At 40.9% G+C, this 15899-nt stretch overlaps 1 protein-coding gene and 1 pseudogene across 3 annotated transcripts in view; both read left to right on the forward strand.

Annotated features, from left to right (window-relative positions):
• Window positions 1-15899, forward strand: part of ROR1 (receptor tyrosine kinase like orphan receptor 1) — a 447550-nt gene that overhangs the window by 366786 nt on the left and 64865 nt on the right. The window lies entirely within an intron of this gene.
• LOC144311602 (U2 spliceosomal RNA) lies at window positions 1494-1573 on the forward strand (annotated as a pseudogene).

Below are 15899 nucleotides of genomic sequence, written 5' to 3' on the forward strand. Positions count from 1 at the left end.
TGAGATCTGCTCATGGAGGTTCCTCAGTCTCTTACAGAGACTCATGTGGCCCACTTCTCATGTTCCTCCATAGGCCAGAATTCCCAGCTGAGCTCTACCTAGGAGCAAACGGGGACTCCTGGCTCAACACACAAAAGCACAGCCCAGAACACTTAGCTTGGTGCAAGCCTGGCTTTGTCTGCCACTCTTTGTGTATCACTCTCCCGTTAGGTTTCCTCACAGTATTCACCCCTCCATGTTTATGAGGATAACAAAGCTAAGACTACAGCACCAGTCTTGTATAGCCTGGCTAGAGGTGATTGCTGTTCATGAATGTGCTCTGTGCCTCAGTCTGTCATCCCAGCTGTGTGTGGGGCAGAAGAAGCTTTGTAGTATTGTTACAGAGCTAAAGCAGACGCTTTCATACTTTAGGGTTTTGTCAGCCTGAAGTAATTTTCTCTTAGTAATAAATAAATCATTTCACCCATAACTCTGAGAAATAAATATTAGGGCTGTGAGTGAAATAAACTGTGGAAGAGAATTAATGTTATAAATAAAAATAATAGAATCTTGCATGTTTTACCATTTGTCAAGCTCTTTCACATATATTATCCACTTAATCAAGAAATGTTTACTGGTGGGATCCAGTGGTGAAGATAGGCCAGGAAGTGAGGTTTACACACTTCTGGAATTGTATGGTGGGATGGCTGAGGAGAGAACCTATAATCTTGCATATCAGAGTGTGCCTCCACCACCACGCTGTGTTCCATTCACAGTGTGTGTAATAACAAACAACTCTGAGGCAGGGAGGGTATACTACCTCCATCTCAAGGATGAGAAAACTGAAGGGCAGAGTGGTGAAGAGCCTTGCCAAAGCCCCACAGATTGACATGTTAGATCTGCCTTAAATCCCAGTGATCCTTGGTTTGTTGTCAAGGACAGTGTTTGGCCCATAGGAAGCACTCTATAATCATGAATAGCTTCTAAGTGCTCAGTCAGTGCCACCTGCTATTACAATTGTTAGTGTAGCATGAGAAGGATGGCAAAACTCATTTGAGCATCTGAACTAATCAGAGGCCACTGAAGGAACATTCTGCTCTGGAGCATTTGCATTCTAACTGAAAACTGTAAAAGCAAAAACAAAGTGTTTATATTTTCTAGCTGGTTGTGAAAAGAGAAATAATGATCGTAACAGATTAGTTACGATATTTTAAAGTTTGCATATTGGCAGATATTTTTTCCCGTGAAATAAATTTAATTAATACTTATTTGTAACCTTTCAAGTAACATACGCTCATTTTACTGAAATAAATACATTTGTGGGATTTTTGTTGCAAATGAATTTAAAAATTGGAAAAAACATTTTTTTAAGTTTTAAAAATGTTACAATTTGTGCTTAATAATTTTATGTTGCACTAAATTGAATCTTTTCATGTGGTGATTTTTTAAAATGTCTATCAATAATACCCCCAAATATTAATTTTGACACCTTGATTTATAGGTAATCGATTTTCATTGCTTCTCGGCCTTTTGGCTAAGATCAAGTGTAGTATAGGTAATTGATCTCTAATAATTTCATATTAGCTCACTTAATTTCAATAAATAAATGCTCCCAACATTCATTCTGTGTTTAAGTTATAAAATTAAACTGGAAAAATAATAAAACCCTTGCTAGTATATGCCCTCAACTGGTCAAACCTGTACATATCTGAGTCATAACAAATCTGTTTTAAGGATATAATGAACACTAGTGATCCACCCTCTGTAAGAAAACATCTAACTCTGTGGAGTCCAGAGTTAGTCTTGATTCAAAATCCAGACATTCTGGAGCCTATAATTCATCCTAAGTAGGTGCCCTCTCTGTGCCTGGATCATGGAATAGATTGCTCCAGAAGATTGCCACATCTCAGGAGACAAGTCTTTTCAGGAGCCCTCGACGATTAGACTAAGTTATTTGGGAAAACTAGACTCTGTATTTATTTTTACAAGCCAGATGCCTACACACAGCGAATTCCTTTACAAAAATATAAAAGGGGTTATGGAAAAAAAGAAAGGCTCAGGATCATAGATGAAACTATGAGAGTATCTTACAGTTATATGGATAGAAATTCTTTATCTTTACCTTCTACGATGGCTCTGAGAAAAAGTTTACTGCTCTGAATGCAATGCTCTCAATGTAAATTGAGTTTTTAACTTACACCTTTACAATAAAGACCTGAAAACTGAGAGTTCAAAGGACTCTGTACCTGAGGGCATGGAGAGGGCAACTGCCACAGAGTAGAAAACAGGAAGCTCTGCTCACCACGATCCTGTCTCATTCGTAAGGATTCTTCAGGAGACCTTAATTAGGCTGTCTTGACAAACACTAAGTAATGACCAGATGTGAACATGTGAAATTGATTAAGAGAGGGGACGTTAACTAATTACACTCAATAACCCATCACGTGCTGCTGGCATGGGGAAGAGGTGGAGGTGGTCATGGTACCAATTCCTGACCAAGATTGGCCATGAGACTTTCATGTGATCCACAAATATTTACTGAACACTTACTACAAGCCAGCTACTGTTTTAGGAGATAAGGATCTACAGTGAGAAAAATAGGGAGAGATTCTGATCTATCTCTTATAGAGCTTACGTTGTTGAGGGGAAACTCAGTGATGCCAGGAAGGAATGATTGCTTAAGAAGAAATAGAAAGCAGAACAAGAGGAAATGAAATGCTATGGTAGAGGGCTGCTACCTTACTCAGTTTAGTTAAGGGAGACCTTTCTGATACAGTGACCTTTGAGCAAAAGCTTGAATGAAGTGAGGGAGTCTATCTGAGAGACATGTGTTCCAGACAAAGGGGACAGTCAGTGTGAAAGCTTCTTGACAGAAGTGTGCTTGGCATAATCCAGAAATAGCAAAGAATCTTAGAAGCTGAGGACAGCTTTAAGATCAACTGTGAGGGACGCCTGGGTGGCTCAGCAGTTGAGTGTCTGCCTTTGGCTCAGGATGTGATCTCCAAGTCCCAGATCAAGTCCCACGTCGGGCTCCCTGCATGGAGCCTGCTTCTCCCTCTGCCTGTGCCTCTCTCTCTCCCTTTCATGAATAAATAAATAAAATCTTTAAAAAAAAAAAAAAGATCAACTGTGATCTCCTCTTTAACTCGCTGGAATCCTCTGTGTGCTTGATAGTTATTGGCCACCTGTTAAGAGCTGGTGCGCGTCAATAACCATAGCACCTCTGTGTTTGGGCAATGAGGAAGAGAAGGCCTTGCTCTCCAGAAGTACAGAGTAGGGCTAGGGAGGGGCCTGAGAAGGATGGGAGACTGAGGCATAAACAACTAACTACTACAAGTAGCAGAACCCTGCCCTCCACATTTCTCCTGTTTGTTTTAACAGCTCTACTATAGCAGCACGACAAGAAGGAGTGTGAAAAGTGTAGAATCAGATCTGTTTGTTCAATTTTTACATTTCAGATGATTAAGTGAAATGTTAAATGGAACCAAATCTATATTCCTGTCAGTGTGAGGCAGAGAAGGAAAATAAACTCCAGCTCCTGGTGTAGACAGGGAAGAGTGAGGCAAGCAAACCTGGCTCCTCACCCCGTCTCTGTTCTTGTCACCAAGAGCAGGCCCTCGGAGGCCCCCAGAGCTTACATGGGACATGTCCAGAGAGGGAGGTCAGAGCAACCCCACGAACCCTAAATGCTCAAGGACCCATTGTTGGGTCCCATACCTGCACATTCATTTAGCTCTCTTTTATTACACATCCACTGTGAGCCAGCATTGTGCTGATGTCGTAAGTGCTATGATGGGGGCATGAACAAAAGCCTCTGGTGTCCAGAGAGGGTCTCCCAAATGTCATTAAAAAAGCTTCCTAAAGAAGGCAACATGTATCTCAAAGCCAGGCAAGCAGGATTTAATTGACTTTGTTTTATTGTGTGTTGTTGTTGCTTTACAGTTTGCTCATTGTTCATTTGCCAAAATCATTCAGAGCCAAGGTCTAGAACAGGATTTCTCGACCTTGACACCACTGACATTTAGAGCCAGATAATTGTTGTAGAGGACTGTCTTGTGCATTGAAGGATGTTTAGTAATATCTCTGGCTTCTACTCACTAGATGCCAGTAGCTCTTTAGCCCCTAGTTGCAACAAACCCCAAAAATGTCTCCAGACATTGCCAGATGTCTCCAGTGGTACAAACTTGCCTCCTATTGAGAACCACTGGTCAAAAGAAGTCCCAGTCCAGGCCTGATGCTACTTAAAATCTCCAAGTATATAAGAATGAAGCTCTTCTGATGAACAGCTGGTCTTGTATTCCACGGAAGCTTGAACAATGGAAAATAGGCTAACAGGGCAGCAGGAAGATGTTAGGTTAACCATATAAAAGAATTTCCTGCTTAAAAAGTTAGTAAGAATGTAGAAAATCTCAACACAGCAGTTATAAAATATCCTCCGCTTTAGATGTGTGAGTGAAGCAAATCCTCATTAACCTGCCTTTTTTTTTTTTTTTTTTTTAAGATTTTGTTTTCAAGTAATCACTACACTAAAAGTGGAGCTCGACCTTACAACCCCAGGATCAAGAGTTGCATACTCCACTGACTGGGCCAGCAGGAACCCTCCTGCTTATTAAAAGGGAAAGTTAGTGTTTTTGTTTTCTTTGGGTAAATATTCAGCAGTGGTATAACTGGATCATATCATATTTCTATTTTTTTTATTTTTTATTTTTTTCTTTATTTATTTATGATAGTCACACAGAGAGAGAGAGAGAGGCAGAGACACAGGCAGAGGGAGAAGCAGGCTCCATGCAGGGAGCCCGACGTGGGATTCGATCCCGGGTCTCCAGGATCGCGCCCTGGGCCAAAGGCAGGCGCCAAACCACTGCGCCACCCAGGGATCCCCTCATATTTCTATTTTTAATTTTGGGTGGAACTTCCATACTGTTTTCCACAGTGGACAACCAACTTACATTCCTACAAGCAGTGTACACGGATTCCTTTTTCTCCACATCCTTGCCAAAACTTGTTTATTTCTTTTCTTTTTGGTTTAGCCATTTGAACAGGTATGAGGTAATATCTCACTGTTTTGTTTTGCATTTCCCTAATGATGAGTGATGTTGAACATCTTTTTATGTGTCTGTTGGTTATCTGTATGTCTTCTTTGGACAAATGTCTGCTCATGTTTTCTGCCCATTTTTAAGTGGGATTATTAGGAGTTTTTTTGTATTGAGTTGTTGAAGTTCTTTATATATTTAGATATTAATCCCTTATCGGATATGTCATTTGCAAATATCTTCTCCCATTCCATAGGTTGCCTTGTCATTTTGTTGATGATTTCCTTCACTTGTATAAAAGCTTTCTATTTTGATGTAGTCCCAATAGTTTATTTTTGCTTTGGTTTCCCTTGCCTCAGCAGACATATCTAGAAAGGTGTTTCTATAGCCAATGTAAGAGACATTTTGCTTATGTTTTCATCTAGGGGTTTTCTGGTTTCAGGTCTCACAGGTCTTTAATCTGTCTTGAGGTTTTTTTTGTGTCTGTCATATAAGAAAGTGGTCCAATTTCATTCAAACACTATTTCAAAAAGATACCTGTACCCTTATGTTTATAGCAGCACTATTTACAATAACCAAGATATGGAAATAACTCATGTCCATCAGTAAATGAATAGATAAAGAAGATGTGGTATCTTTGTACAATGGAATATTACTCAGCCATAAAAAATGAGATCTGCCATTTGTAACAACATGAATAGACGTAGTGGCATAATGCTATATGAAATGAGTCAGAGAAAGACAAAAATCATATTTCAATCATATGTGAAATTTAATAAATTAAAAAAATGGACAAAGAAAAAAAGACCAAAAAACAACTCTTAAATATAGAGAACAAACTGATGATTGCCAGGGTAAATAGGTGAAATAGATAAAGGGGATTAAGAAGTACAAACTTTCAGTTACAAAACAAATAATTTTTGGCAATGAAAATACAGCATAAGGATATAGTCAATAAGATGGTAATAATGTTCACCACAACACATCATGGTGAACACTAAGTAATATAGAATTGTTGAATCAGGGACGCCTAGGTGGCTCAGTGGTTGAGCGCCTGCCTTTGGCTCAGGATGTGATCCTGGGTGCAGGGATCGGGTCCCACATCAGGCTCCCTGCAAAGAGCCTGCTTCTCCCTCTGCCTGTGTCTCTACCTCTCTCTGGGCCTCTCATGAATAAAGAAATGAAATCTTAAAAAAAAAAAAAAAAATCTTTAAAAAAAAAAGAAAAAAAGAATTGTTGAATCATATTGTACACTGAAACTAATATAACATTATATGTTAATTATACTTCAATGTTTTATTTATTTATTTATTTTTAAAATTTATTTATGATAGTCACAGAGAGAGAGGCAGAGACATAGGCAGAGGGAGAAGCAGGCTCCATGCACCGGGAGCCCGATGTGGGATTCGATCCCGGGTCTCCAGGATCACGCCCTGGGCCAAAGGCAGGCGCTAAACCGCTGCGCCACCCAGGAATCCCTACTTCAATGTTTTAAAAAGTCATTTCTTTTTTATAGTCAAAGTTAATCTGCAATAGAGGACAAAATCAGAAATAGCTGGGGTTTTAAAAAATATAATTGCTCTTTCAATACTTTGAAGTATAGTTATCAATTTAAATTTGCTTAAAAATGATTGGTAGTCAATTTATTTCTCAAGACATTAATAAACGTTTAAGAATTATTTTCACTTATATACTAGTTGAATATAAATGACTTTCACATGAGTGTTTATAAATAGCTTGTTTTCATAAGTGAATCTTTGTCTTCTGGATTATTGTGTACACTGCTAATTTTTCCCATATTACTGAAAATATGGACTTCAGTTCTGCCAGTATTTCAACTAACACAGATTCCAAATTAGTTGGATCTTACCTCACCAAGAAAGAAAATTTCAGCTATAAAGAAGGAAAGAATTAATATGTATTGAGCACCCATTATGTGGCAGGCATTGGACTAGGACAGTGGTTCACAACCAGGGGTGATTTTGCATCCGCCCCCCAAGGACATTTAACAACATCTAGAGACATTTTTGGTTATGACAACTGCAGGGCCACTCTCGGCATCAGGTAGAGGCCAGGGATGCTGCTTAACATTCTGTGATGCACAGCACAGCGCCCCCACAACAATTAACCAGCGCAAAACAGCATTAGCACCAAGGCCCAGCATTCACTCTGAACTCGGCTCCTTATCTATGTTATCTCGTAGACTTCCTTATACCTTTCCTTACAAAATCTTCAGTCTTATGAATCCCATATTGTAGACAAAGAAGCTGAGGCTCAGTGGGGTGATGTAACTTGCTCAGGCTCCTACAGCTAGCATATGCAAGGGCCAGCGTTTGTTTCCACACCTTGGCCCTTGTAGTTGGTCATCTTGACCATGGCCGGCTATCTTCCTGTGGGTAGTTTTCCATCTATTCTTGTAGTTATTTTTGCTTAAAGCCACATGTGGTGGGATTTGCAGGGATGATGCTGATTAGTAAAGAAGGAGGATCATCAATTTTGTGCCCAGGACTCTAATAAGCAATACAGCATGGCTTAGCCTCTCATGAGTAATCAATTCTTGGCCCACAGGTACAGTCATTTGTGATACTTGGTTTTCTTCCATTTTCTAAATATGGCACTTTTTTTGTCTGCCTCACATGTCTGTGCATATGTTTTGTTTGCACTCTGACATTCTGTCCCCCTAGAGTCCCTGCCCTGCCACTAAGGAGCAGCATGCAGTTGACAAGTCATTGCTGCCTCATGAACTTCACTTTCCTCGTCTGAAATGAGGACAATGATACTTTTCTCACATGGTTGTTGAAATGCCTGTATGAGAAAAATAGAGCTGTCGTATATTACACGCATGTTATTAAGTGTTTTACATGTGTTATCTCATTTAATCTTTAGAACAACCTTTACAAGTACATGTCATCCCCATTCTACACATGAGGATGGTGAGGTACAGAGAAATGAGGCCATTTACATGAGCACGAATGGTCAGTAAGTAGCAGAGCCAGAGTCTGAACTTGGGATGTCTGGTTGTAAGGCCCAGCCCCTCTTAACCACAAAGCCTTCTGTCAAGCGCTGCTCAAATGTGACAATTATTACGAGCAATAATAACTAATTTAGGTAATTAGAAAGCCTTTATGTACTCCAGAGAGTCTTCACTGGGCCATAATAACCAATTCTTTTTCAGTGTTATCATGGAAATAATCTTTGTAAGGTGCCTATTATATTTCATTTTTGTGTTTTCTCAACTTTAAATAGGGGAGCAAGAGGTTTTTTTTTTTAAGTCTGGTTTTGTTAATAAATTTTCAGAACACACTTTATTTTTTTTTTAATTTTTTTTATTTATTTATTATAGTCACAGAGAGAGATAGAGAGGCAGAGACACAGGCAGAGGGAGAAGCAGGCCCCATGCACCGGGAGCCCGACGTGGGATTCGATCCCGGGTCTCCAGGATCGCACCCTGAGCCAAAGGCAGGCGCCAAACCGCTGTGCCACCCAGGGATCCCCAGAACACACTTTAAAGTGCCAGCAAATTAAGTCCTTTTCATGCTATGTACAGACTTTTTCATTGATTCACTTTTTAAATTTCTATTTTAAGTCCTCCACTTAGAGCTGATTACAATAACCCATATTTATAAATATAATTGTACTGGGCCTCACCCCTGAGGTATTTTCAAATTTGGTCTCGCTTGCTCTATTACTAAGTAAAATAATCATTCATCAAGTGGAGGTAAGAGCAGAGAAAGAGCATATTTCTGTAGCTGCCTCTATGTTCTGAGAGGGCCAGCCATAAATATTCAGCAGCAGTGGTCAAAGCTTGGCTCTGTGCTAAGTCATAATCATTTTAATGGCAAGGAAATGACATGTTTAATTATATTATATAGATATATAAATTTTTGTTTTGATTTGGGCATCCTACTTTTGCCATCTATTGTTTTTGTTTTTGTTTTTACTCACTTATTAACTGTAACTGCTGGGTCACAGAACATGTGGTCACTGTGGTCTAAGCAAAATCTCAAATAACCAGAACTTTCAAATAACCACATGTGTTCAGCACACCACTTCTAGGATAGAGGTAAGTGACATGAGTAGAAGCTGGCAGTGGGAATAACTATGGAGCTCCTGAGCCCTGAACAAGTCATGTTGAGTGAGCCTTCACTCTACCCTACATGCGTGTGCACACACACATGCACACACACACACACACACACACACACCAATACCACATTTTAAAACGAAGAAGTGAATGGATTTTTATCAGTAATGAAAGTGATTAATACTGATAGAGAAGAATCACGGAGAAGAGGTCTAAGGGATATCCTCTGTCCTAGAGTTTTTGTGTACAGGAGGACAGGGGAAATGTGTTTAGCAACTAATTTCAACAAGCTTCTGTTATATGAGATCACAAGCCTCCCTTGGGGAAGTGACCCCACTCTAGTCCTACTGAATCAAAATGTCTAGAAGAACTGGCAGAAGTGAATTCTTAAAAGAGCCTCAGGGATCTGGGATCCACCCTAGACCTGCTGAATCAGAATCCTTAGGGTTGAAGCCAGGATATAGAAATATGGAAGAAACTCCACAGATAACTCTGATATAACCCCCTGCTTGAAAGGCAGCTCAAGGTCACTCTCATGCCTTATTCTGTTTGGAGGGATGATACTGTCCTCTGTCTCTTGCCCCATGTTTCTGAAAGTCTGGTGGGCATTCTACACGTAGCCTATGAAGAGTGTATATTCCTGGATCCCACCCTGGACTTTGGAGTCCGATCTCTGAGAGTGTTTCCTGACAATCTGCATCATTAGCCTGCCCTCTTAGGTTATCTGAAGTGCATGCCCTCTTAGGTGCATCTTATGGAACCCCAGTTGGAGAAGCACTGTGCCCAGGATTGCTCTGAGCTTTGTCAGAACTGAGACAGCATAATCTCCTATACCTTCTTGTGGGGGATGGGCAGGGAATAAGTGGTCTTTTTTGTGCTTTTAACTTCCAAGGATCTTACTCTCACCCTCACCCTGCAGGCAAATAAAACTCAGACCCTGTGTATCACTACATACTTGAAACCAGTTTCCATTTGCTACCATCCAATAATATTTTTGAGTGGCACTTAGCATATGGGCTGCAAGTAGCAAATAATTAGTGCCTTTGATCTGGGCAGGCCCAAAGACCCAAATGGATTTGTTAAATTTTAAGCACTAAAAGTAATCATTGTAAGCACTTACTTATCACTTGTAGGTCTGAGGCACACTGTATTTAGGAACTGATCTCCCTCATTTTACTGGACCAAAAGAGTGGATCGTGGTCATTACAGATCTGCATTCCATAGGTGCCCCTTTGGTAAAGAAAATCAAGCCAGTTGCTGTGAGCTCTAAGACATATGACTCTCCGAGCTGCAAAATGATTGTATTGTTTAAAATCTTCCTGTGTTTCTCTTTTGCCCTCAGGATAAGTACAGACATCTTTCCTTAATGTAGGAAGACATTCCTAATCTGTCCTGTCCTGCTTTGCCCTTCTAGCCTCTTTTGCCTCCATCCCTATCCCCCACCCTCTACAGTCCAGAATCCTAAATGACTCTCAGTGGTGGCTGGCTCAGCAGTCTTGGTGCAGGCTGTTCTTTACATCTGGAACATTCTCACTTCCTCTGGGAAGCCTTCACATCACTCTTCAGTTCAGGGTCACATGCCCTCCTCTGCACTCCCCAGGCTTGCCTCCTTGTCCCCTCCACATAGGCCAAGTCTGACTGTTCACTGAGGCCAAGTATTCACATATTCAGCAGGCACATACAAATGCTTAATTATTTGTGGAATAAACATATGACTGAGCAACTGCAATTAGAATCAGTGTGTAAATATTTCTAATATCCAAAGCAATGGAAGGTAGCTCACCTTCCTCCTATGCCTATTCTAAAATCCATCTATCCTTCTCTTACCCATTTGTCCATTTTAACCAAGTTTTATTATGTAGAAATATGGTAATGTGGGAAAAGAGAACACTAGAGGTAGATACTACTTCCTCCATTTGACGTGGAGGAACCTGAAGGTCAGAGATGGCAAGTCACTTTCCCAAGGTCACACAGCCTATGAGGCATGGAGCTGGTATTTGAATCCAGGCCTGTCTGACTTTGAACCCCAAGGACAGGCAACTACCAAGTATCACAGCTGGAATTAGAACTCGGGTCTTTTAACTCCCATGTCCGTTTCTTCTTTCCTCCTACTTAAGAAACAGGATAATTAATGAGGGTTGTTTTTGTTTCCAATTTCAAGGTTAGTGCTAATGCAATTAAAGTGTATCTTAATGGAAAATCATGAAGTGTTCATTAGCTACATATTCTTTCACAATCCTTGTGAGGGTTAAGCTTTGTCTCCCTCATTTTACTAGGTAAGAAATGAAGGCAAGGAAGTTTGAACACCCTCACAAGCTCCTCACAAGGCCTGTATTATCTTGGAAGCAGGATACAAGATAGTTCTGGAGGGGCCAAGAGTAGAAAAAGGACTAAGAGGGTATGTTCAGAGCAGTGGGGTAAAGTCTTTAACTTGAAATAATTTAAAAAATACTTTCAGGGATGCCTGGGTGGCTCAGTTGGTTAAGCGTCTGCCTTCGGCTTGGGTCATAATCCCAGGGTCCTGGGATCAAGACCTGCGTCCAGCTCCCTTGCTCAGCCGGGAGCCTGCTTCTCCCTCTCCCTCTGCTTGCCACTCCCCTTGCTTGTGCTCTCTCTTTGTCAAATGAATAAATTAAAATCTTAAAAAAAAAACTTTCAGGGATGGCTGAGTGGCTCAGCGGTTGAGCATCTGCCTTTGGCTCAGGGTCTGATCCCAGATTCCCAGGATCAAGTCCCACATCGGGCTCCTTGCATGGAGCCTGCTTCTCCTCCCTCTGCCTATGTTTCTGCCTCTCTCTCTGTGTATCTCTCATGAATAAATAAATAAAATCTTTAAAAAAAATACTTTCAGATCATATTTTTGTGAGCCCAGGTAATTTTGGGAAAAAGAAGGAAAAAAGGAAAGGAGAGGAAAGAAAGAAGGAGGGGAGAGAGGGAGAGAGGAAAAGAGGGAGGGACTTGTTCCAAATTCTCTTTCTTCTATCAGAAATCTTCTGCTGTCTGCCCCTGGTATTCCCTGGAGATTTCCTAAGCAAAAGCATTCTTGTGTTTTTACTAAACTTCTTCTTTGAGAGAATGTTTTGCTTTTAGGACCCAGACTTAAGAAAGCAAATCAGTATAAAACTACATTTGGTTGTAATTTTTGTCAGTGCTGCCTTCTGACAAGGATTTGAGGATGCTTCCATTTCTGCCAGGATAATAGCTTTGTTATCTGCTGAGATCTGCAGGAGCTCGACAACACAGGAAATCTGTGTCTCAGCCTCCCTGCTCCAAATTTAGCTCATGCATTACCCTAAAATTGGGTTTACACAAGGAAAATTACTTCAGTGCTAATCCAGTTGACTTGTAAGTAAATTCAGCTTCCCCAGGTTCCTACTCCCTCAATCCAAATGTATTTCAAAGGCACTTAATAGTTTTGCCACACTTCCCAAAAATGCCCAAGAGCACAGGCCCCCAATAAGCTGGCCACAGGCTCCTAGGGCATCATGAAGCCTGAGGGAGTTTAAGTCACCACTTTAAGCTGCTTGCTGCCCTGATACATGTCCACAGCCCCTCAGTAGGCACCACAGGGCAGGGCAGGGAGTGGGGTCAGAGAAGATAGATTTGGGCTAGTCATTTCACATTTCTGTGCCCCCATCTGTAAAATAATGGTGAAATATGAGGTGCTACATAGAGGGAAAAGAGCTAATTAAATTCTTTGAACCGATGAACAGAAAACCTGTGGATTAAAAACCTATGATTAAAGGTAACAAAATCTCCCTGTTATTTTTTTTTTTCTTATTACCATGTGTTAGATCTGGGTTCACTTTCCACAACTTACACACAAGTCTAATGTGATGGTTTTTAAGACTTGTTTACAGTGGTTTACCCAAAGCTCATCAATAAAAAGTCCTTATGTTTCCAAAACCTGGTCAGCTCTGTAGCAAAAGCCCCAGAAAATGGTATGGTTCACATGACATACCTTCCCAAGAATGCCAGCCCAGAGCCTTGGGTTCCATTACGAAGCAGGGCATGTCCCGCATGAGTGGGAGCCTGGCAGAGGATGAAGGGGTTGATCTGATCTTTGGCTCCTCAATTCAGAGGCCAAGAGCTTTGGAAAAACAGGCCTTTCTACATGGATTGGCCTGTATATAATAGCTAACAGTTACTGTGTACTCATCATTTGTCAAGAATTGTCCTAAGGGCTATTGTAGATAAGGGCTATTGTGTTTATTGAATCCTCTTAATCATCATAGGAAGCAAATAAAGGTATTTTCCCCAACTGACGCACAGAAAGCAGTCGTCCAAGTCACGTGGCTAGTAAGTGACAGAACTGGAATTCAAATCCATATGTGCTATCATGGTTACTAGCTGCTGAGATCAGATAATTACAGCTGTATGCTAATGCAAGGAGACTGAAAAACTAACTGGTAATTCCAGTGGTTTCTTCTCCATGGTCAATGTCCTATATCTTTGTAGAGTAGAGTGGTGCTGGTTACACTTTATTCACCCTTTCTCTACCTCTCTGAGACTTTTTCACCTGCTCTGCTAAATTCCTTTTTCTTTCAACCCCATATTTATGGACACCCTACAATTTCTGTCTGTGACCTCTCAACTTACCCTGCCATTTAAACTCACCTGTATACCTGGAGGAGCACATCAGTTCCTGTAGATTCAACTGCTAGCTCTATAAGGATGGCTGCAATCTGCCAACCAACCTAGACTCCTGAACTTAAGACCTGCATTTTCAGCTTCCCATTGGAAATTGCCCCATAGCCAGCCTGCCAGCATTTCCCACTCAACCTGTCCACGTGGGCCCAGTAATTTACACAGTAGCCAGCACATAGTCATGTAATAAATGTTTAATAGATGAAAGAATGCAAAATTTATTTTTTTTACATTTTTATTTTAAAGATTTTATTTATTGATTTGAGAGAGAGAGAGAGACAAAGAGCACAAACAGGAAAGAGGGGCAGAGGGAGAGGGAGAAGCAGACTCCTCTGTGAGTGGGGAACGGGAGCCGGGACTCAATCCCAGGACCCTGAGATCACAACCTAAGCCAAAGTCAAACGCTTAATGGACTGAGCCACCCAGGTGCCCCATGAATGCAAAACTTAACGAGACAATGTCAAGTTTCATAGATTTTATCTTCTAGATTGCTCTTATCTATGCTGGTTTCTCCACGTTCTTGAATCCCAACCACTTACCCTGCTCAAAGTTTCCATAGCACCTTATGTTTCTCTTTGTTGTGATACCCATTATTTCCCTACATTCTGTTATAATTATTTATGTAAATATAATCTCTCTTCAAAAATGTACATACTTTAATTTTTTTAAAAGATTATATTTATTTAATCATGAGAGACACACAGAGAGAGGCAGAGACACAGGCAGAGGGAGAAGCAGGCTCCATGCAGGGAGCCCAACGTGGGACTCTATCCCGGGTCTCCAGGATCACACCCCAGGCTGCAGGTGGCGCTAAACCACTGCACCACCGGGGCTGCCCAAAAATGTACATATTTTAAGAGCAGAGATTGCATTTTATTCATCTGTATTCACCAGATAGCCTAACACTGTGCTTTTTAGAAAGAGGCACTATTATTTTTTTATAAATTTATTTTTTATTGGTGTTCAATTTGCCAACATACAGAATAACACCCAGTGCTCATCCGGTCAAGTGCCCCCCTCAGTGCCCGCCACCCAGTCACCTCCACCCCCCGCCCTCCTCCCCTTCCACCACCCCTAGTTCATTTTCCAGAGTTAGGAGTCTTCCATGTTCTGTCTCCCTTTCTGATATTTCCTACCCATTTCTTCTCCCTTCCCCTCTATTCCCTTTCACTATTATTTATATTCCCCAAATGAATGAGAACATACACTGTTTGTCCTTCTCCGATTGACTTACTTCACTCAGCATAATACCCTCCAGTTCCATCCATGTCGAAGCAAATGGTGGGTATTTGTCATTTCTAATGGCTGAGTAATATTCCATTGTATACCTAGACCACATCTCCTTTATCCATTTGTCTTTGGATACCGAGGCTCCTTCCACAGTTTGGCTATTGTGGACATTGCTGCTATAAACATCGGGGTGTAGGTGTCCCGGCATTTCATTGCATCTGTATCTTTGGGGTAAATCCCCAACAGTGCAATTGCTGGGTCGTAGGGCAGATCTATTTTTAACTCTTTGAGGAACCTCCACACAGTTTTCCAGAGTGGCTGCACCATTTCACATTCCCACCAACAGTGTAAGAGGGTTCCCTTTTCTCCGCATCCTCTCCAACATTTGTGGTTTCCTGCCTTGTTAATTTTCCTCATTCTCACTGGTGTGAGGTGGTAAATCATTGTAGTTTTGATTTGTATTTCCCTGATGGCAAGTGATGCAGAGCATTTTCTCATGTGCATGTTGGCCATGTCTATGTCTTCCTCTGTGAGATTTCTCTTCATGTCTTTTGCCCATTTCATGATTGGATTGTTTGTTTCTTTGGTGTTGAGTTTAATAAGTTCTTTATAGATCTTAGATACTAGCCCTTTATCTGATACATCATTTGCAAATATCTTCTCCCATTCTGTAGGTTGTCTTTGAGTTTTGTTGACTGTATCCTTTGCTGTGCAAAAGCTTCTTACCTTGATGAAGTCCCAATAGTTCATTTTTGCTTTTGTTTCTTTTGCCTTCATGGATGTATCTTGCAAGAATTTACTGTGGCCAAGTTCAAAAAGGGTGTTGCCTGTGTTCTCCTCTAGGATTTTGATGGAATCCTGTCTCACATTTAGCTCTTTCATCCATTTTGAGTTTATCTTTGTGTATGATGAAAGAGAGTGGTCTA

This window comes from Canis aureus, chromosome 3, assembly GCF_053574225.1.
Source record: "Canis aureus isolate CA01 chromosome 3, VMU_Caureus_v.1.0, whole genome shotgun sequence".
NCBI classification, from domain to species: domain Eukaryota; kingdom Metazoa; phylum Chordata; class Mammalia; order Carnivora; family Canidae; genus Canis; species Canis aureus.